The 23,781-nt window shown below is 33.0% G+C and overlaps 1 long non-coding RNA gene across 1 annotated transcript; it reads left to right on the forward strand.

Moving 5' to 3' along the window:
- The first annotated feature begins 21,745 nt into the window (after positions 1-21,745).
- Positions 21,746-22,490, forward strand: LOC125094881 (uncharacterized). Its single transcript, XR_007125726.1, has 2 exons — positions 21,746-21,848; positions 22,218-22,490. It is a non-coding gene; the product is annotated as an uncharacterized LOC125094881 (long non-coding RNA).
- Positions 22,491-23,781: the final 1,291 nt, after the last annotated feature.

Raw genomic sequence — 23,781 nt, forward strand, 5'->3', positions numbered from 1 at the left:
GTGTTTTCTACCCAGACCAACAAATTCCAGGGACTAAAACTAGATTATTCAGACAAGTTTCCCAGAAAATAAACTGATGGCATTGTGTCACAATGGCCCCAATAAAAAGGTTTGGGGTGAAAAAGAGTTGGGAAAGACTAACTGTTCTGAATTTATTGCCAAAAAATTAAAATTAAGCAAGAAAAATGGGAAAATTCCTCTCTAACATTTCCTCTATTGAAGTTCATAAAGATATTCATGTGAGGAACAGTTACTACATATAATTCACCTGATACACTTACTCTTATTTAAATATACTCTTTCAGAAACCATTTTATTGGCAAATTTGTCCACACATCAGAATATGAAAAGAAAAAAAAAGAAAAAAGTGGACCCTAAAATAATATTATTAAAATAATATTTTATATTTTATATCACTGCCCAAGTTATTGCTTTAAAATAAAATAAGTGATAAATAATATATAGAAATAGCACGGGGCACCTGGGTGTCTCAGTGGGTTAAAGCCTCTGCCTTCGGCTCAGGTCATGATCCCAGGGTCCTGGAATCGAGCCCCGCATCAGGCTCTCTGCTCAGTGGGGAGCCTGCTTCCTCCTCTCTCTCTGCTTGCCTGTCTGCCTACCTGTGATCTCTGTCAGATGAATAAATAAAATCTTTACAAAAAAAAAAAAAAGCACAATTTCTGGAATATATTCTTACATTTTTTCACTCTTTCAAAGTCATATTCATCTAATAATTTCTTTCAGGCAATATATAAATAATTATATATGACATGAGAGTATTCTTTCATGCAGGAGTGTGTAATGCAGGTAAAATGACTATTGTTAATATTTTAAATTTAAAAATATGTTGAAAGACTAGCAAAAAAACCCAAAATTATCTCGATTTTTAAAAGTTTTTATTAAATTCCAGTTAGTTAACTAACATACAGTGTATACTGATTTTTAATAAATGTAACTTGCAATAACTTTTAATACAGATGGTCCCCAACTATTCTAATCCAACTTAGGATTTTTTAACTTTACAATGGTTCAAAAGCAATATGCATTCAATAGAACCTGCACATCACATTTAGATTTTACTCTTTTCCTGGGCTAGTGATACATCATACAAGACTCTTGTGATGTGGGGCAGTGGCAGTGAGCCAGGACTCCCAGGCAGCCTCCTGATCATGAGGGCAAACAACTGATACACTTAAAATCACTCTGTGTCTATATAGTCATTCTGTTTTGACTTGAAGTGCAGTATTCAATAACTACATGAGAGAGTCAACGTTTTATTACAAAATAGACTTTATGTTAGATGATTTTGTCCAACTGTAGGCTAATGTAAGTGTTCTGAGCATGTTTAATTTAGACCAGGCTAGGCTGTAATGTTTGGTAAGATAAGTACATTAAATGCATTTTGGGGAGTGCCTGGATGTCTCAGTTAGTAGAGGATGTGGTTCTAGACATGGGGTTGTAAGACTGAACTCCATTTTGGAGAAAGAGTTTATTTAATAAAAAACAATGCATTTTTGACTGATGATATTTTCAATTTACAATGGATTTATTGTGATAGAACTGTATTATAAGTCCAGGAAGATCTGTACATTGAAAAAAAATCTGATATGAGTGACAGACAATATATAAAAAAATAAGGCAAGAAAAGAAGAGGAAACCCTCTCACAATTCAGATTGGGTTTACTCCAGCAAACAATATTGCTACATAGAGGCCACGAAATCACCCTCATATGCAAAAGCACTTCACAATTACACAAGGTAAGAGTATAGTCATCACTTTATGTGCACATCAAAGTATAGAATATAGAATAAAAGCTGTATTTGTTAATAATGGAGTGTGTTAAATATATTAAATACATTATAATTTTAGGAAAATGTGAAGTTATAAAATGCACAATTCCTATAAAATGAAAAGATATTAAGTTAAATACAAAAAAGAGAAGCAATTTTAAATCAAATCTAATCTACTCATTTGATGATTCAGAGACGAAAATCAAATCACTTAAAAGTCATTTTATCACAATTTATGAGGCCAGCATTATACATTATACTTTAGCTTTATACCAAAATCAAACAAGACAGTAGAATAAAATGAAACTGATCTCTTCATGAATTTAGATTCAAAAACCCTCAACAAAATTTGAGCAATTGAGTTCAGCAATGTATAAAAAGAATAGTACAACAAGACTTTGTTGGCTTTACTTCAGATATGCAGGATTGATTTAATATTTGAAAAACAATAAATGTAATTTACGATATCAATATCCATTTATTATAAATACTTTCAGAATATTAGAATAGAGTAGATTTTTTCTCTATATCACAAACAGCATGTACAAACAACCTATAGTTAGCACCATACATACTGTACAACTGAGAAATTCTACTTTTAGGCATATATCCCAAATAAATAAAAACTTATTTTCAGACAAAAAGTTATACATGGATATTCATAAAACCTGAATAAAAGCCAATGTCAAAAATGACGCAGCCTGCATAGTTGCATATAACTTTCAATAAATAACATAATTCTAAAAATGAAGAACATATTAGTGGTTTTTAGGTGTTAGGGTTTTAGAGGGGCAGAGTCAGTGTGACTATAAAGGGATAGTAGGACCAAGTCTTACAGTAATGGTACAATTCTTCTGTTCTTGAGTTTTGTGGTAATTGTAGGAAGCTACACATGGGATAAAGTTACATAGAACTACACACACATCCATGAACAGGAAATGCATGTATAACTGGCGAAATCTAAATAATCCTAAATAAATTTTATATCAAGGTCAATTTTTTGGCTTTGATCATTGTACTATCCTAGGTAAGACACTACCACTGAAAAAGGTTAAGTGAAGGGTGCATAGGATTTCCCTTAAATTTCTTCACACCTTCCTACGAATCTAAAATTCTTTAAAATAAATTGTTTATAAAAATCAATTTTAGGTAATAAAATATAATGTAAAAGGTAAAATATTTTGTGTTACTTGCGTGTTTGAACAATTTAAAATATATATGAAGAACACACTTTAGATTATGAAATAATAAATATCATTCCATCTATAAACATGTCAATATTTGTAAACATTTCTATACTGATTCTAGCCTCCCAAATATAGCAAGCATGAATAGAAGGATTATTTTATCAGACAACGGACTTCACTACAGATTTTGAGTTTAAGTTTTCCCTTAAAAAAAAAAAACTGCTTTACCCTAGTCAGAATGTCTTTTGGTGTGTATGTTGAGGGGAGTGGGAAGTGTATGAATGTGGAGCTGTTACAACTCAAAACACAATGCCAATAGTATCAAAAAAATAAGTATTTTTTAGAAATCCTCAAAATGAAATTATACTGTAGAAAATGTATGTATTCTTATTTTTCACTAGCTTTCTCATGGTACAAAGAATGCTTGGAGCTGACCCAGTGACTAAAATAGTTTATTCCTTCAAAAGAATAAATATCACATGCATTATTGCAATATGTTTTCCTTCTTGTATTGCCAGTAAAAATATTTTTGTTCATTTTATTTTGGCAGCATCAGGAATAAAATGTAATAATTTTTCATAAAATACTTCAACTAAACAGATTCTGTCTTCAAAGAATGTACAAGGAGTAAGCTGATAATTTTAGATTAAATACCAAGATGACTCAATATATATGTACATATTCATTTATTATGACTCATTATTAATTCTCCATTATCCTGAAAGTATAAGTAGTTTGTCTCAGTTGCTTTAATTTCTTAAGCACTGTTGCAATTTTTAATTACATATTTGTCAAACAAAAATGAATGTACAAGTGGAGAAAATATCTGAAGAATGGACCAAAATGTATGAAATGGAGAGAAAGACACTATTGTTTCCATAGTAACAGCAGGCTTAACTGGTTGCTGTAGCACCATGGAAACTGAAGAATAAAGAATTTGGAGTACATAGAAAACATAAATTTCCAAAATTAAAAGATTCATATTGGTAAATTTGGCACCTAACTGTGAAGAGCCACCCTTTCCTAATTCTACTTGGGATCAGGATCCTATTTAGTCTTAACAGACCTTGGCTTAGGAAAACTAGAAAGAGCTATTGTTCCAATTTTTATAAGAACTGCCCTAGTTCATTGTTAAAATGTGCCTGGCTGATCTCCCTGAAGGTTGTAAGGATTATGTAAAATGAGATAATATATGAGAAAGTGCTCCATAAATTTTAAGGAGCTATACAAATTCATCACTGTTATTCTTCCAAATCTCGATAATTAAAGTCTGTCACTTCTCTTGTTAGTAATACCACCAATTCTTGTACGTGTCTGCTTAAAAAAAAAAAAAAAAAAAGTTTATTTTGATTATTTTATTTTGCACAGAGAGTTTATTTCTTTAAGTTTTTTCCCCAAATATTTAAGTCTAGCTTTCTCTTTTTACACTAGGATAACTAAAAATTAATACAGAGATTACACGATTAATGCAATGGATGAAAAACTAGATTGAGCCTTAGACCTGTGGCCAATTTTCTTAGAGTAGAAAAAATTAATTGAATCTGATTGTCCAGCACCATAACATATAATTTCATAGCTTTTTTTAAAATTTTTTTTTTATTTCTTAGCCTTTTACTTGCAAGTCTGATCTAATGGAAAACGTTTTAGATTAAGTTTCTTTACATGATGATTTAATTTAAATAAGAAAATAATGTTTGGGCATTGCTTTACATCTTTAATTTTAAATACAATGTTCCATTATACTTTTTCTCCCACTATATAAAAAGCATAAGGAATTTTATGTGAGTCTGAGTGACATGGTTAAATGTTACTTTTACCTGTAGTCATTTTGCTTTGCATGTTGATGTCAAGAAGTCTGAGTTAGGGGCACCTGGGTGGCTCAGTGGGTTAAAGCCTTTGCCTTCAGCTCAGGTCATGATCCCAAGGTCCTGGGATCAAGCCCCGTATCAGGCTCTCTGCCCGGTAGGGAGTCTGCTTCCTCCTCTCTCTCTGCCTGCCTCTCTGCCTACTTGTGATCTCTCTCTGTCAAATAAATAAAATCTTAAAAAAAAAGTCTTAGTTAATTTTCTCAAAACAATAGAAAGAATCATGTTAAAACCACTCTTAGTTTTAATGACATGGAAATAGAGAATGGTGGCTAAGCATTTAGAATCTGGAGATATACTGTGTGGCTACCAATCCATCTGTGGTGCTTACCATTTCTGAGATGGGATAAGTTCTTTTGCTCTCTGCCTCATTTTACCATTGTAAATAAGGGATCATAGTAAGTACATTACAGTTGATTTCAAGACTAAACAAACTAAAATGTCAAAAATAATTAGAAAATAAAATGTCATGTGTCTAGCATGAAAAAGGCACAGAGTTAGTGATAATTATTACTAGGGAAATATTCGTCTTTATTTACAAATATTTCAGTTTTGCTGGGTAAGAAAATACACTGCTAAAGATGACGGATAGAGAGAAATAATAAATATATAATGTCTTATAATATGTCCACTCCTTTTAGTGTATAAACATTTTTTTATTTTTTCTTTAAATTCAATTAGCCAACATATAGTACATCAATAGTTTTTGACGTAGTATTCAATGATGCATTAGTTATCCATTCCTTTTTTAATGCAAAGATAGGAAAGATTAACTTCTCAGATATATATATATACAAGTCACAGAAATAATATCTTTTTCAGCCAAGTCTATCCACTCTTTTATACTAGTGAAATTTCAGATCAGCCATTTTAATGTGATTCTCATAGAATTTTTCCACAAAGTTCAGTTTATTCATACCTTGTTTTCTTGTATTTTAATGTGTAGTATTTCGTCCTTGGTATTCTGTATGTCCTAGAATATTGTGATCTATGGGTAAAGAATAGAAGTTTTTTTTTTTTTTATTCTGTAAAGAATTGTTAATCTTTAAGCAAAATATTCAGCTTTTACCAAACATGATGTTAGGTTGTGAGACTTCTCTACACTTGAGGTTACTGGCTGTATGCAAATTATTTTTTCACATAAAATGGAGAAGATACTAAAAGTCGTAGAATAATGAAGCAAAAACAGTATGCTTATGTATAGTAAATAATTTGATACCTCATAAACCTAGGTTCAAAGCTCTACTTCTACCTATTAGAAGTTATACAGATATGGGCAATTACCTGAAACATTTCATTAGTAAAATTGTGATTAAACAAGCCTAAATTTCAGAGGAAAATAAGAAATAATTATTTTAAAGTGTATAATGTATATAAAATGATAGAAAGGTAATAGATATTTATTTAGTAGTAATAACAACATAGTAAATATATATGATTTTACAGAGTTTGAATAATTTTTTGGCAGTTATGTCAAGTTTCTTAAGGTAAATCATCAACAAACTGTTATTAAATTCTCAGAGGGTATTAGTATCCAGGAAAGACTAGAATTAACTTAGTATTCAAAACATTAAAGCCATATAATAAGACTTTGTTCTCCTTCCATGCATGGATGCCTTGACCATGTTAGGTGTTTCTTTGCAAGTGAACTTATCACTGGAGCCAGGGAGATGAAATTCTTTGCCAAGTGCAGGGTAACACGGGCTGCCATTTGTTCTAATAGAAAGAAGTAGGTTGGGGTGCCTGGGTGGCTCAGTCATTAAGCATCTGCTGTTGGCTCAGGTCATGATCCTGGGGTCCTGGTGATCCTGGGGTCCTGGGATTGAGCCCCACATTGGGCTCTCTGCTTGGCAGGGAACCTGCTTCTGCCTTTCTCACTCCCCCTGCTTGTGTTCCCTCTCTCTCTGTGTCTCTTTGTCAAATAAATAAAATCTTTAAAAAAAAAGAAGAAATAGGTTGAGCCCTACCTCCCAAACTATAAAAAAATGCATTATCTATAGTAAAGAGAGGTTCTGTTACTAAAAATAGTGACAATAATGTTGGTTGATTAAAAAGATACCTATTATTTATGGAAAATTTTAGATAAAGTATATCAGTCATTTGGTAATTCATAAAATATTATTACTTATTACTTGCAAATAGCCATTTGTTATAGAATACTGTTATAGTTTGTTATAGAACTATATCAATATCTATAATTTGTTATAGATCATTGCTAAAGCAACTGGGGAAAGCTAACACTGATGTGTACACTAAACTTTTTTTATCTCAATGTGCTATTTGTCAAGGCAACTGAAGGAAAGAATCAGAAAAAAACTGGCAACTTTACAAACAAGAAACAAAAGGGAAAGAGAGTCTCCAAGTTTTAGAACCTTAAGAGTTGGAGGAGACAAGTTTCTCATCTTTCTCATCCCCAATACTTACAAATAAAACTGAGAAAACCTGTGGTCAGTAAAAGCAGATTAAAACCCACCCTTGTGTTGAGAATGAATTAAGAGAATGATCAATATACATGATATCAAAAGTTTTAAGATGCCTTAGAGTGAAAGTCCATCTAAGTGTTTGGAATCAAGTAAATCCTTTGAGTTGGATAAAACTGTTCAGTAAAAAGAGGAGTAAACTGTAGCTACACCACAAAGCCTGATAAATTGAAAGTACATTCAATTAATTTGAGAGGAGATAAAAATTATTAGTTTAAATTGACAGAGTAAATCCAATATTCAAAGACAGAAGTCTGAACAACATGTATTATTGTAAAGTTTCAAAAGAAAACCATATAACAACATGCTATCAGAAAAATAATTAATGAGAATTGTATTATATCTAATTTTTCATTAATAATACAATTTAACCAAAGAAAATAAAATATTTGCTACAAAATTGTGAGCAAAATATATTTGAGGTCTACAACTATAGTACCATCAAGATATCCACCAACTATAAGGACAAGATGAAAACACTTTTAGATACAAAGATTCAGACAGTATACTTCATTCATAATGTTGCTTAATGAAAAATTCACATGAGAACACATTATGGTAGGAAAAAAAAAAAAAGGAAGAAAACATGGTATCCAAAAAGTGTTATATTTTCCAGAGTATAAAGAACAGAAACACTATGAGGAGGTTCTGTGTTTTAAGAGATTAGTAGCTCAACAAGTAAAAAGCTGAACAGATTAAAAAATGAACAACAATCCTTAAATCCCAAAGAGAGGGGAGGACACAAAGCAAACCACTGCCCCAACATTGAAGAGAAAAGTGCATAAAGTGAGTCACAGCTTACTGGAGCAGAGACACACAGGCAAAGACCACTGTGGGAAGCTGTGCTGGGTATGATAACCTGAACTATAATTGACAAATTGCTGAAGGCTCAGGGTAGACAACCCTAAGAGTTAAAAGCTCTGAGAGGTTCCAGTCATCAAGTGCCCTCAAAATTTTATGAGATTTACCTGCAGGAGTTCTATTAGGCTCCAATGGTAAATTTCAGAGAAAAATCCCTTCTTATTCTCAGAATGGGGAGAGAAAAAGAGACCATTGTGAAATATATCAGAGCATTCTCTTCTTCTTAACAATACCTGCTTTCAGGAGAAACTAGTTACTCAGAGCCTAATGACCAGGGAGATGGGGAAATACCAACTCTAGCCATCCTGTCCCACCTGGCAGGCAGGGGAGGCAAATCTGAGAAACATTTGTGAAGTTCAAAGTCCAGAGGCATAGGTTTACAGGAGACTGAGTCCTAGTAATAGGACTATACAGTTCTTCCACTCTCCCAACCTCTCTCCATATTACTGAAGGCCTGTTTACAACAGTTCCTTTTGCTGAGTATATCCTTTCTGTTCTCAAAAAAAAAATTTTAAAAGCATACTAAGAGGCAAAAAAGCAAAGCACAATTTGAAGAGACAGAAAGTATCAGAACCAGACATGGCAGAGATGTTAGAATTATCTGATAGAAAATTTAAAACCATTATAATTAACATACTAAAGCTCTAATAGATAAATTAGATCACATACAAGAACAGATGGGCAATATAAACAGAGATGGAAATCCTAAGAAAGAACCAAAAAAGTGCTAGAGCTAAACAGCCCTGTAACAGTAATGAAAAATGTCTTTATGAGCTTATTAATAGATAGTATATGGCTGAGGAAAGAATCTTTGATTTTAAGAATACCTTATTAGAAACTTCAAAAAACTGAAAAACAAATAGAATGAAGACTGAAAATTAAAAAAGCAAAAATATTGAACAGATGTTGGAGAACTACAAAAGGCACAACATACCTGAAATGAGAATACCAAAAAGAAAAGAAAGAAAGAGAAGAAATATTTGAAATAACAATGACTGAGAATTTCCACAAATTAATGTCAGACACCAAACCACAAATCTGGGAAGCTCAGAGAACACATAGGAGAATAAATGTCAAAGAAAAAAAAAAACAAAAAAAAACAAAAAAACACTATACCAAGAATATTTTCATATTAGCAAAAGTCAAAGATTAAAAAAATCTTGAAAGAAACTGGAGAAGGGAATAAACTTATTTACAAAGGAAAGATAAAACTTACGTCTGACTTCTTCAAAGAACCTGTGCAAGCGAAAAAAGATTAAATATTTAAAGTGTTATAAGAATTAAAAAAACTTACCAACACAGAATTCTTTACCCTGCAATATTATCCTTCAACACAGAAGGAGAAATACTTTCTCAAATAATCAAAATTTGTTGGAATTTATTGCAAGTAGAACTGCTTTGCACAAATGTTAAACAGAAGTTCTTTAGAGACATGGAGAATAATATAGGTTAGAAACTCAGATCTACATAAAGAAAGGAAGAGCACTGAAGAAGGACCAAGTGAAGGTAAAATTAAAACACATTTTTCCAATTCTTGTTCAAAGTAAATAGATCTAACAGATAACAACTTGTTCAAAGTAGTAATACCAACAATGTATTTAATTATTTATGCTTATACATATACTACACACAAACATACACGTATGCTTATACATGTTTACACATAAGTGAGATGAATGATAAGAATAATATGAGGGATAGGAGAGAGGATTAGGATTATTTTGTAACTATAAGGCACCCACACTATGTATGAAGTAGTATAGTGTTATTTGAAAATGGAGTTGGATTAGATTTAAATTATATTGCAAACTCTAAGGCAATAATGAAAAAAAGTAAACAAATTATAACCAATAAGCTAGGAAAGGAGAATAATGGAATCATATAAAATGTTCAACTAAAACTGTAAAAAGCAGAGAAACAGCAGAAGAGAAAAATAGGAATAAAAATCAAAGGCAATAAATTAAATCAGCAACAAATACTTTATATATTAAACAATATCAGAAATGCTTTGACAATGGTCTAAATGCATCAATTAAAAGAGATTATCAGAATGGATAAAAAAACAATGCAACTATATGTTTAAAAATCCATTTTAAATATAAAGACATATATAGAGTGGATGGAGAAAAATATGCCATGCTAACACTAGAAAAAAAATAGGATAGCTATATTAATTTGAGAGAGCAGACTTCAAAGCAAAGAAAGTTATCATGGATAAAATAGGTCATTACATAATGATACAGGAGTCAATCGTCTAAGAATACATATATTCCTTAAGCTGTATGCATTTAACAACAGAAAGTCAAACTACATGAGGAAAGAACTAATAGAAAGGCAAAGAGAAAAAGGAGAATCCACTATTATACTTGGAACTTTTAACACCCCTTTATCATAAATGGACAGATTCAGCAGGTGCAAAATCAGTAAAGACACAGAAAAACTCAATAATATTATCAACAGGATATATCAACAAGTATTAGTTACTTCATTCAACAAGAACAGAATATGCATTCTTCTCAAACCTACATAGAATATTTGCCAAGACAGACCACATTCTGGGCCATAAAAACCCACCTTAACAAATTTTAAAAAATGGAAAACATATAATGTCTGCTTTTGGACCACATGCAGTTAAACTAGAAATCAGTAACAGAGTAATAATTGGAAAATCCCTGAATACATGGAGATTAAACAACACAATTTTATATAATACATAAGCTAAAGAAATCTCAAAAGAAATTAAGATATATTGTAAACTAAATGAAAATTAAAACACAAGTTATAAAGATTTCTGAGATGCAGTGAAATTAATGCTTAGAAGGAAATTTATATTAAATACTTACATTAGAAAAGGAAAAGACCCCAAATCAGTCATCTGAGTTGCCACCAGGGAAACTAGAAAATGAAGAGCAAATTAAATCCAAAGTAAGCAGAAGAAATGAAATAATAATGAGAGTGGAAATCAATGAAATTTAAAGATTAAATCAATAGAGCAATCATTGAACCAAAAGCTGATTCTCTAAAAGATCAATAAATTAGATAAATCTTTAGCAAAGCTAAGTAAAAAAAAATAAAAAAGAGAGAGAGGAAATGAATTACTAATAGCACAAATGAAAGAGGGGACATCACTAGCTACCCTAGGTATGTTAAAAAGATAATAAAGAAATATTATAAGCTACTCTCTGACCATAAATTTGATAACCTAGATGAAATGGACCAATTACTTGAAAGAAACAATTTGCCAAAACTCACATGAAAAAACAAATTTAATAATTGTAAGCCTATTATCTCTGAAAGAAATTGAACAAATAATTAACTTTCCAAAATTGAAAATATGCCCAGATTGTTTACTGGTCAATTCTACCAAATAATTAAGGATGAAATTATATCAACACTTTATAATCTCTTTCAGAAAGCAGAACCAGACAGAATACTTCCTAATTCATTCTTTGAGGCCTGCACTACTTTCATTTCCAAGTCAGACAAAAATTTTATAAGCAAAGAAAACTACAGACCAATATCTATCATAAATGCAAAAGTCTTCAATAAAATATTAGCAAGTTAAATCCAATAATATATAAAAAGAATTATACACCATGACCAAGTGGGATTTATCCCAGATATACTGGAATAAGCATGCAAGGATGGTTTGGTGTTTGAAAATCAATTACCATAATCCATCAATCAACACGCTAAAGAAGAAAAATTCCATAATAATTAACAGATACAGAAAAAGCATTTCACAAAGTCCAACCGTGATTTATGAGAAAAACTCTCAGTAAACTAAGAATAGGGAATTTCCTCAAATTGATAAAATCTGTCTACCTACAACCAACATCACATTTAATAGTGGACAACCAGAAGCCTTCCCACAAAGATCAAGTATAAGGCAAGCATGCCACTTACCACTCCATCATTCCCTTTAAATACTATACTGAAGGCTCTGGCTAACATAACAAGGAAGTAAAAGGGGGGAACCTGGGTGGTTCAGTCAGTTAAGTGTTTGCTTTTGGTTCAGGTCATGATCTCAGGGTCCTAGGATCAAGCTCTACATCAGGCTTTCTGCTCAGCAGGGGCTCTGCTTCTCCCTCTCCCTCTGCTCCTTCTCTCTGCTTGTGTTCACTCTCTCTCTCCCCCTCTTAAATAAATAAATAAAACTTTAAAAAATAAAAAAGGAAATAAATATATACAGATTAGGAAAGCAGAAACAATGTCATTCATAGATGACATGATCATCTATGTGAAAAACCTGAAAGAATTAAAAAAAAAAACAAAAAACAAAAAAACCTCCTGGAACTATCAATTACGGCAAGGTTGTAGGATACAAGATGAATATAAAAATCAATCACTTTCTTAAACCAACAATGAAAAAGTAGAATGTGAAATTAAGAACACAGCACCCTTTACATTACCAACAAAAAAATAATAATTGGGTACAAATCTAACAAAATATGTATAGGATCCTGGAATGGCAATCCTTATATCAGATAAATTAGATTTTAAGTCAAAGACTATAGTAAGAGATGAGGAAAGACACTATATCATACTTAAAGGGTCTGTCCAACAAGAAGATCTAATGATTGTAAATATCTATGCCCCTAACAAGGAAGCTGCCAATTATATAAACCAATTAACAACAAAATCAAAGAAAATCATCAACAATAATACAGTAATAGTAGGGGACTTTAACACCCCCTTCACTGAAATGGACAGATCATCTAAGCAAAAAGATCAACCAGGAAATAAAGGCTTTAAATGACACATTTGACCGGATGGGACACCACAGATATATTCAGAACATTCTATTCCGAAGCAACAAAATACACATTCTTTTCTAGTGCAGATGGAACATTCTCCAGAATAGATAACATGCTGGATCACAAATCAGGTCTCAACTGTACCAAAGGATTGGGATCATCCCCTGCATATCTTCAGACCACAAAGCTTTGAAACTATAACTCAACCACAAGAGGAAAGTTGGAAAGAACTCAAATAGATGGAGGCTAAAGAGCATCCTACCAAGAATGAATGGGTCAACCAGGAAATTAAAGAAGAATACAAAAATTCATGGGAACAAATTAAAAAGAAAACATAACTTTCAGAATCTCTGGGATACAGGAAAGGTGGTCCCAAGAGGGAATATATAACAATACAAGTCTTTCTCAAGGAACAAGAAAGCTCTCAGGTATACGACCTAACCCTACACCTAAAGGAGCTGGAGAAAGAACAGTAAATAAAACCTAAACCCAACAGGAGAAGAGAAATAATAAAGATCAGAGTAGGAATCAATAAAATAGAACCCAAAAGAACAGCAGAACCAGATCAATGAAACTAGGAGCTGGTTCTGTAAACAAATTAATAAGACTGATAAACCTCTGGCCAGACTTAACAAAGAGAAAAAAGAAAGGACCTAAATTAATAAAATCATGAATAAAAGAGGAGAGATCACAACCAACAGCAAAGAAATACAATTATAAGAACATATTACAAGCAACTATGAACCAGCAAATTTGACAATCTGGAAGAAATGGATGCATTTCTAAAGGTGTATAAACTACCAAAACTGATCCAAAAAGAAATAGAAAACCTGAGCATACCCCATAACCAGTAAGGAGACTGAAGCAGTCATTAAAAATCTCCAAACAAACAAGAGCCCAGGGCCAGATGGCTTCCCAAGAAATTCTACCAAACATTTAAAGCATTAATACTATTCTCCTGAAACTGTTTCCAAAAATAGAAATGGAAGGAAAAATTCCAAACTCATTTTAAGAGGCCAGCATTATCTTGATCTCTAAACCAGAAAAAGACCCCATCAAAAAGAATTACACACCAATATCCCTGATGAACACGGAGGCAAAAATTCTCATCAAAATACAAGCCAATAGGATCTAACAGTACATTAAAAGGATTGTTCACCATTACCAAGTGGGATTTATTCCTGGACTGCAAGGTTGGTTCAACATCTGCAAATCAATCAATGTGATACAATACATTAATGAAAGAAAGAAGAAGAACCATATGATACTCTCAATAAATGCTGAAAAAGCATTTGACAAAGTACAGTACAGAATCCCTTCTTGATCAAAACTCTTCACAGTGTAGGGATAGAGGGTATATACCTAGATATTATCAAAGCCATCTATGAAAAACCCACCATGAATATTATTCTCAATGGAGAAAAACTGAGAGCTTATCCCCTAAGGTCAGGAACACAGCAGGGCTTTCCACTATCACCACTGCTATTTAACATGGTATTAGAAGTTTTAGCCTCAGCAATCAGACAACAAAAAGAAATAAAAAGCATACAAATTGGCAAAGAAGAAATCAAACTCTCACTCTTTGCAGATGGCATGATACTTTATGTGGAAAACCCAAAAGACTCCACTTCAAAACTGCTAGAACTCATACAGGAATTCATTAAAATATCAGGATATAAAATCAATGCACAGAAATCAGTTGCATTTCTATACACCAACAACAAGACAGAAGAAAGAGAAATTTAGGAGTCAATTCCATTTACAACTGCACCCAAAACCATAAGATACCTAGGAATAAACCTAACTAAAGAGGCAAAGAATCTGTACTCAGAAAACTATAGAATACTCATAAAAGAAATTGAGGAAGACACAAAGAAATGGAAAAGCATTCCATCCTCATGGATTGGAAGAACAAATATTGTGAAACAAATGTTGTAAAAATATCTATGCTACCTAGAGCAATCTACACATTTAATAAAATCCCTATCAAAATACCATCAACTTTTTTCAAAGAAATAGAACAAATAACCCTAAAATTTATATGGAACCAGAAAAGACCTCAAATAGCCAGAGGAATGAAAAAGAAAACCAAAGTTGGTAGCATCACAATTCCAGACTTCAAGCTCTATTATAAAGTTGTAATCATCAAGACAGTATGGTACTGGCACAAAAACAAAAACAGACACATAGATCAGTGGAACACAATAGACAGCCCAGAAACAGACCCTCAACTCTATGGTCAACTAATCTTCGACAAAGCAGGAAAGAATGTCCAGTGGAATAAAGACAGTCTCTACAACAAATGGTGTTGGGAAAATTGGACAGCCACATGCAGAAGAATGAAACTGGACCATTTCCTTACACCACAAACAAAAATATACTCCAAATGGATGAAAGACCTCAATGTGAGAAAGGAATCCATCAAAATCCTTAAGGAGAATACAGACAGCAACCTCTTCAACCTCAGCCACAGCAACTTCTTCCTAGAAACATCGCCAAAGGCAAGGGAAGCAAGGGCAAAAATGAACTGTTGGGACTTCATCAAGATCAAAAGCTTTTCCACAGCAAAGGAAACAGTCAACAAAACCAAAAGACAACTGAAAGAATGGGAAAAAAATATTTGCAAATGACATATCAGATAAAGGGCTAGTATCCAAAATCTATAAAGAACTTATCAAACTCAACACCCAAAGAACAAACAATCCAATCAAGAAATGACAGAAGACATGAACAAACATTACTACAAAGAAGACATCCAAATGTCCAGCAGGCACATGAAAAAGTGCTCAAGAAAATACAAATCAAAACCACAGTAAGATACCACCTCAGACCAGTCAGAGTGGCTGAAATTAGTCAGGAAAGGACAGGTTTTGGTGAGGATGCAGAGAAAAAGGAACTCTCCTATACTGTTGGTGGGAATGCAAGCTGGTGCAGCCACTCCAGAAAACAGTATGGAGGTTCCTCAAAAAGCTGGAAATAGAGCTACCCTACAACCGAGCAATCGCATTACTGGGTATTTACCCTAAAGATTCAAATGTAGTGATCCGAAGGGGCACATGCACTCTAATGTTTATAGCAGCAATGTCCACGATAGACACTATGGAAAGAGTCTAGATTCATCAACAGATGAATGCAGATGAATGGAAAAAGAATATGTGTGACCGACACACACACACACACACACACACACACACACACACACACACAGAATGAAATAATATGCAGCCATCAAAAAAACCCAAATCTTGCCATTTGCAATGACGTGGATGGAACTAGAAGGTATTATGCTTAATGAAATAAGTCAATCAGAGAAAGACAACTATCATATATGATCTCTCTGATATGAGGAATTTAGTTGTATGATCTCTGATACAAGGAAAATAAGAGGCAGGGCAGGGGTGGGAGGAAGGAAGGGAAAAATGAAGCAAGATGACACTGGGGAGGGAGACAAACCTTAAGAGACTCTTAATCTCAGGGAACTGAGGGTTGTTGGAGGGGAGGGGAAGGAATAGGGTGGCTGGGTTATGGACACTGGGGAAGGTATGTGCTATGGTGAGTGCTGTGAACTGTGTAAGACTGATGATTCACAGATCTGTACCCCTGAAACAAATAATATATTATATCTTAATAAGTAAAAGGAAAAAATATGTATAGGATCTATGTGAGGAAAACTATATGTTTATGATGTATGTGGTCAAAGAATTAAATAAATGGAGAGATATCCCATGTTCATGAATAGGAAGAGTCAATATTGTCAAGATGGCAGTTTTTTCAAAATTGATTTTGAGATTCCATGCAATCTCAATCAAAATCCCAGCAGTTATTTTTATGAATATAAATAAATGATTCTAAAGCTTATATGCAGAGGCTAAAGGATCAATATAGCCAACACAATATTGAAGGAGAAGAACAAAGTTGGAAAACTGAAACTAACTGACTTTAATACTTAATGTAAAGCTACAGTAATCAAGATGGTGTGGTATTGGTGAAACAGTACACAAATAGATCAATGAAAAAGAATAGTCAGACCAGAAATAGACCCACATAAATATAGTTAACTGATTTTTGACAAAGGAGTGAAGGAAATACAAGGAGGTAAAGATAGCAAATGGGCTGGAGGGGCACCTGGGTAACTAAGTTGGTTAAGCATCTGCCTTCAGTTCAGGTCATGATCTCAGGATCCTGGATCCAGCCCTGCATTAGGCTCCCTGCTCAATGGTGAGTCAGCTTCTTCCTCTCCCTCTGCCCATCCCCCTGCTCTCTCCCTCTCTCACACATAAATAAATAATCTAAGAAAGACAAAACAAACAAACAAATGGTGCTGGGACAATTGGATATCCACATGCAAAACAAAACAAAAGAATTTAGACATAAACTTTATATCTTTTAACAAGAATTAACTCAAAAATGGATCACGGATTTAAATGTAAAGTGAAAAATTCTCTGGAAGATAACATTAGAGAAAACCTACATGACCTTGGGTATGATAATGGCTATATATTTAACAACAAAGGCATGATTCACAAAAGCAATAATTGATAAATTGGACATAATTAAAATTAAAAACTACTCTGCAAAAGATGATGTCAAAAGAAAAAGACAAACCACAGACTGGGAGAAAATATTTGCAAAATACACATATGATGTTAAAGGAATGTTATCCAAACTTTTAAAGAATTTCAAAAAACTCAATGGTAAGAAAACAAAAACTTGAAAATGGATCAGAGACCTTAGAAATCTAAGCAAAAAGATGACAAATAATCATATGAAAATATGTTCCATATCATGGGGTCATCAGGAAAATGCAAATTAAAACAACAATTATATAGCCATTAGCTATTAGAAGAGCCAAAATAGAAAATATGGCCAAATGCTGGCAAAATGAAGAGCAACAAAAATTTTCATTCATTGTTATTTGGAATGCAAAATGATACAGCTACTTTGAAAGATAGTTTGGAGCTTTCTTACAAAACTAAACACACTTTAAACTTATACTCAAAATTAATGTCTTTAAATTTCACTTATTTTGAAATTATGGACCACATCTTCCTTATCCATTCATCTGTTGAAGGGCATCTTGATTCTTTCCACAGTTTGGCAACCGTGGCCATTGGTCCATATACACTATGGAGTATCATGCCTCCATCAGAAAGGATGAATACCCAACTTTTGTAGCAACATGGACGGGACTGGAAGAGTTTATGCTGAGTGAAATAAGTCAAGCAGAGAGAGTCAATTATCATATGGTTTCACTTATTTGTGGAGCATAACAAATAGCATGGAGGACATGGGGAGTCAGGAGAAGGCAGTTGGGGGAAATTGGAAGGGGAGGTGAACAATGAGAGACTATGGACTCTGAAAAACAATCTGAAGGGTTTGAAGAGGTGGGGGGGGTGGGAGGTTGGGGGAACCAGGTGGTAGGTATTAGAGAGGGCACGGACTGCATGGAGCACTGGGTGTGGTACAAAAACAATGAATACTGTTATGTTGAATATAAATTTTAAAAAATGATTAAAAAATATATCAGGGCTTTACATAGAATTTAAAATTCATGATAAATAGTAAGTTTTCACTTATTGACAAAACTGAAAGCTAAAAACGTTTGAATCAGTAAAATTAATTTGACAGTTCGGCTATCATTCTATAAAGTGAATAGTCTTTTCAAAGCAGTTAATTAAAGGTGCCTTGTAAAAGAGAACTATATCTATAAATTCATAAATAAATTTATAATTAAACCAAAATAACTTTATGGAATATTGATGTAAAATTAATTTGTGTTTTGTATTTTTAAAATCCTAACCATATATATTTTTATTAAATCCCAAATTTAACATGTTATCAAAGTGTATTTTATTCTTTTAGGTGCAATAATAAATGGACTAACTTTCTTCTCTTTCTGCTATTTTGTTATTAGTGTAGAGAAATGCTACAACTTCTGGGTATTTCATATCCTGCAACTTTACTGAATTCCTTTATTACTTCTAGTAGTTTTCTGATTGAGTCTTTAGGGTTATCTCCATATAATTTAATGTTATCTGTACATAGTGAATGTTTAACTTCTTCCTTACCAATATAGATGCCTCTTTTTTTTTTTCTTGTCTGATTGCTATGGCTATGACTTCCAGTACTATGTTGAATAAAAGTAGTGAGAGTTGACTTCCTTGTCTTGTTCCTTATCTTAAAGTAAAAGCTCTGTTTTTCACCATTGAGTATGATGTTAGAATTATGGTCCCTCTAAACCTACTTTTTGAGAATTTTTATGATGAACAGATGTTGAATTTTGTCAAATGCTTTTTCTGCATCTATTGAGATAATTATATGATTTTTATTCTTTGCTTTATCGATGTGGTATATTGCAATGACTGATTTGCAAATATTGAACCACACTTATATCCCAGAAATAAATGCCACTTGATCATGGTGAATGATTCCTCTAATATATTGTTGAATACAAATGATATATCTGAAAGGAAGTTAATATCCAAAATATATAGAGAGCTTATACAACTAACACACACACACAAAAAAATAATCCAATCCAATCCATTTTTAATGGACAACATACCTGAAAAGACATTTTTTTCCAAAGAAGACATACAGATGGCCAACAGTCACATGAAAAGATGCTCAACATCATTAATCATCAGGGAAATGCAAACAAAACCACTGACTCCTATAAGAATGGATAAAACACAAGAAAAACACAAGAAATAAAAAGTGTTGGCAAGATGTGGAGAAAAAGGAACCCTCATGCACTGTTGGCAGGAATGTATATTGGCACAGCCACTGTGAAAAACAGCATGGGAGTTCCACAAAAAATTAAACATAGAACTAGCCTATAATCCAGCAATTGTTCTGCTGGGTATTTATCCAAAGAACACAAAATCACTAATTCAAAGGAATACATATGCCCTATATGTATTATAGCATTCTTTACAATAGCAAAGATATGGAAGCAACCTAAATGTCCATTGAAAGATGAAAGAATATATATAAAATTCCATATGAAGTGGAATTTTATACAGACATAAAAAAGGATGAGATCTTGCCATCTGCCATAATATGGATGGACCCAGAGGGTATTACACTAAGTGAAATAAATCAGACTGAGAAAGACCAATACCATATGATTTCACTCATATGTGGAATCTAAAAAACAAAACAAATGAATGAACGAATAAGCCAAAAGCAGAATCAGACATATAATTACAGAAAACAAATTAATGGTTGCAGGGAAAGGGGGAGGAAGTTATGGGGATGGACAAAATGGGTGAGGAGGGGAAGGAAATACAGGCTTCCAGTTATGAAATAACTAAGTCATGGGAAGGGTGCCTGGGTGGCTCAGTAGTTGTGAATCAGACTTTTGATCTCAGCTCAGGTCTTGATCTCAGGATCGTGAGTTCAAGCCCTGCATAAATAATAATAATTATAATAATAATAACAACAATAACAACAGCAATAAGTCATGGAAATAAAAAGCACAGTATAGGGAATATTGTCAATGATATTATAATAACATTTTATGGTGACAGATGGTAGCTACACTTGTAGTGAGCACATTATAATGTATAGAGAAATTGAATCACTACATTTTGCACCTAAAACTAACATAACATTGTATCCACTATATACAAATTTAAAAAAATAAAAAAAATTAAATGTGTTTCCTATAAGATACATGTTAGAAAGAATAAATATATTTTTTAAAGATTTTATTTATTTATTTGACAGAGAGAGATCACAAGCAGGCAGAGAGGCAGGCAGAGAGACAGGAGGAAGCAGGCTCCCCGCTGAGCAGAGAGCCCGATGCGGGACTCGATCCCAGGACTCCGAGATCATGACCTGAGCCGAAGGCAGCGGCTTAACCCACTGAGCCACCCAGGCGCCCAGAAAGAATAAATATTAATACAAATTGGACATTGGAGAGAATTCTCTTTATAGGAGATTTATTTCACAAGTTTAGACTCTTTCTATTCTCATCTTAGTTTAACTTCACTTTCAAAATAAGTCAATTAGCAAAAATCAAAATTAAATAATTCAAATTCAACATCACACAATTAAATGTTTACCCTGTTATTGTAGTTATCATTATCTTTACTATCATAAAAAATACTGAAAGGATTACCTGAATTTTATTATAAATCTCATTTTTGCTTTTTTTTCTGAAATAGATGAAATAATGTCAAAATATGAAGCTTTCCTTCATCATCATTCCTTATTTCTCCAGGTTTTTAAAACTAGCACCAAGGCCTTCAATTAATCATTTTACCCAAACAGAAATAACAAAATCACATACTTCACTTGTTCTTTCATTATGCCTACATACCTGATTAGTATTTTTTTCTATGTAGTTATTAATATCAATACATTAAATTTCAACATTGTAAATAATAATTTAAGAGTCCTATAAAATCTCATGTTATAGAACAGAAACTTCCTACCTCCCTGTATTTGAATAAGCACAAAATATTGGAAGTACAGTTTCAATTTCGGTCTTCTTTTCTGTTGAGGCTTTTTGTTCTTTTTTTTTTTTTTTTTTTTTGCATTTTTATAGTAACTCTAATTCATTTCAAATTATGCTCTTATTCTATTTTCCCCCAAGAGCCACTTTGTTTTCAAGAGACCATTTCACAACTACAGGAAAGTTAACCGGGTAGATGATGTATATCCATTTACTTTAGTTATTTGCTTGATGAAAACCAGTGCTTAAATATGTCCCCAGCCTATCCTTCAATGTTGTAAGCCACTACCACTCCAAAATATCACCTGTGATATGACCATTCATATTTTCCTCATAGGATAGACTGCAGTAAAGGTATGTCTCATTGTGCCCTCACATTGTCATTGATAAAATGCCTCTTAAACCTGAATTCACTCATTGAAGAAAGAGCCAACCTTATATTCATAGTAAGTGTATTTCCAAAGAATTTAACAATGATGTCTGATCATTTTATTATAGAATCAAAACACAGGTTTTGATCTGATTTGGTTAACTCCTTAAAAAATAAGAAATGACCATATCCATAGAAAAGATAACCTACAATTTATGGAACTACTATTTTGGTGATCTTTTTCTACTTGCATTCTCACCATTCTGTTTTAGAATTCAGGGCTGATCCATGCCAGTACTGAGACACGGAATAGTGTTTTCCACTTTCCAGAAACAGGATGCTATTTTAGGAGTCTGTGTATCTTTTACATTGGTTGTCTTCCTCTTCCACCCGTTAAGCCATACCTAGTGTTAGGAACTGAAATGTGTTGCCTCAAACTTTGTAGGTTGAAATCCTAACTTCAATGTGATATTGGAGGTGGTGCCTTTGAAATAATAATTGATTATGAGGCTAAAGCCCACATGAATGGGATCCTTATAAGAAGAGATGCGAAAGGTTGCTCTTTCTCTCTGCTCTCCACCACGTGAGAATACAAGGAAGAAAGGCTATATGAAAACTATATGAAGTGGGTCCTCATCAGACACTGGATCTGCAGGCATGCTGATCTTGGACTTCCAAGTTTCAGAACTGGGAGTAATAAATGTTTGTTGTTTAAGTTCTCCAGTTTGTGGTAATTTGTCTTAGCACCGAAACTCATACATCTAGTATTCAAACCTAGGTCAAACACCATATTTCACCTGAAGCTTTTTCTGACTTTAAAGAGCTCATTAAATTTCCTTCTGTTATGAAATTTTATAAATTTGTACATCTTATTTAATCCCTACAATAAATCTATTCTGTATGTATAAATATATCCCACTTCACAGATAGAAAACAAAATTACAGCAATTCTAGAACTTTCTCAGTATCATTCAACTATTTATATATAGAAGGCTGTTTTTATTTAAACTAGTTTCACTAAAAATTCTCTGCACTTTTCATAATTCTAACCTGCCATGTTACCTTCCTCCCTTCCTTCCCTCCCTCCCTCTTTTCTCTCTCTTTCTCACTTCCCCCTCCTTCCTGCCCTTCCATTTTCACATCTCTGTTTAATGGAATGCTTTTTAGTTACATGCTAACGTATCGTTCTCAATACCTAATAATCAGTGTGCTATTTGAGGGCAAAAAATATATTTTGTAGTATCTGTAGACAAAGCATTCAGCAAATTTCCTGGCACACAGTAGGTGCCAAATGAATATTTATTAATCTAACCTGGAAAAAGACTATGTTTGGTCAAGAAACTCTACATTGTTTATTATGAGCAAGTGTCTCTTGCTTTTCTCGAAGACTTTCCAAGAAATAAATTACTTTTGAATGCACACATTATTCCATTTTGGCCTGCCTGGAGGGATTATTTAAAGCCCTGTAACTAATATAATCAAGGTAGTGTGACTTGAAGGATGCATTTTCTGGTACAGCTCAAGAAAACATTTGGCACCTTAACTTAGCTCACTGATAGGAACTAATAGGTTTAACAGTTCTGTCAGGATGCCGAGGTACTTCTCTGAGAGATGCTACAGGAATTTTTGCACATTAAAAGTAAAAGATATAATTTATTATTGTCTCTATCATGTCTTAAGAAGTCTGATCTACAGGGATTCTTTTTAGTTGTTGCATTCAAAGGTGATTCCCATGTAAACAGTAAATGCAAAAAGAGCATCATTGAGTATACTTGAACTCCGCAGTTAGCGGCGTATCAAGTCATTTACACTTTTTGGCAGCTTCCTGGAGTATAGCAATGCTGTTTCCTGCCATTAACAGATGGAGTCTCAATATGAGCACTGTTACTGTAAAACCTGCAATATGTCAGGTTAAAGATTAAGTGAAATCAGTGTTACAATTGTGTGTACTGTGCCAGTTATAAGCTTCATGAATTTACTTATTAAAGATCAAGATTTGTGACAAAAAC

Source organism: Lutra lutra, chromosome 3 (genome assembly GCF_902655055.1).
Source record: "Lutra lutra chromosome 3, mLutLut1.2, whole genome shotgun sequence".
NCBI lineage: Eukaryota > Metazoa > Chordata > Mammalia > Carnivora > Mustelidae > Lutra > Lutra lutra.